Source organism: Fulmarus glacialis, unplaced genomic scaffold (assembly GCF_000690835.1).
Source record: "Fulmarus glacialis isolate BGI_N327 unplaced genomic scaffold, ASM69083v1 scaffold42294, whole genome shotgun sequence".
Classification (NCBI taxonomy): domain Eukaryota; kingdom Metazoa; phylum Chordata; class Aves; order Procellariiformes; family Procellariidae; genus Fulmarus; species Fulmarus glacialis.
Window position 1 is genome coordinate 4,090 of NW_009209455.1, and position 930 is coordinate 5,019.

Sequence of the window (930 nt, forward strand, 5' to 3'; positions counted from 1 at the left end):
AGCCTACGCCTGGCTTCAGGCAGAGCAGTGCAGGAGGCGGCCAGGCGCTGGGGAGCAGCCAGGCCATGCAGCAGGCACCAGGCAGGCTCGCACATGAGCGAGCAGCCGGGGCCTGGAGCACTGCCGAGCCCCACTTCTCCTCTGCCACACCTCCGTGTCCCTCCAAACCCTCTTCGGGGACTAGGGGTGCTGCCAGCCTGAGCCACCCCGGGCCAGCCTTTACCTTCCTGACTGCCACCTCCCCAGGCTGACGTGCTGTGAAAACCCCGGCGGGCGCCTCACCGCGAGCCCTGGGCTCCTCAAAGCCTGTACCTGTCCCAAACCGCGCCGAGGAGCAGCTCCACACCGGGGACAAAACCACCTGCCCGAGTCCCTAAAGCTCCTCGTTCGGGGTTAAGCGCATTCATCTCCCGTGCCACACCACCTACCGTGCACCTACAGAACAAACATCTGACAGAGCGTTTTACACCCACTGCCTACCCCATTACATAATTTGAGGAAAAACTATGGTTTAATTCCTCTCAACTGAGATCTCATTGTGTGCCATCGCCGTCTCCGAGCTGTTCCTTTTCAAAGGCCACAGACCAGGAAACAGAAACCGAGGCATGAACATGTTTCCCTGCATCAATGACTGGCAGAAGGACAGAACAGACCCATCAACAAAAGCTCATTTGATCAAGATGCTGCTTATTTTCCTGTCCTTGGACGAGGGACACATGCCTCTTGGCCAGAGGTCTGCCAAGGGTCCTGCGGATGAGAAAAGCACTACATTCTACTCTTAACCCCATCTTGGCTGAGGATGAAGCCTATCCTAAGCACTAGCCCTAACAACAAGAAACAGGCAAGCCCCATTTCAGAGGCACCGGGTGCTACAGCACCCTCAGGGCTCCGGTGCCACTGAAGGAGGGCTGGACCGCTGCGCAAGGCCTT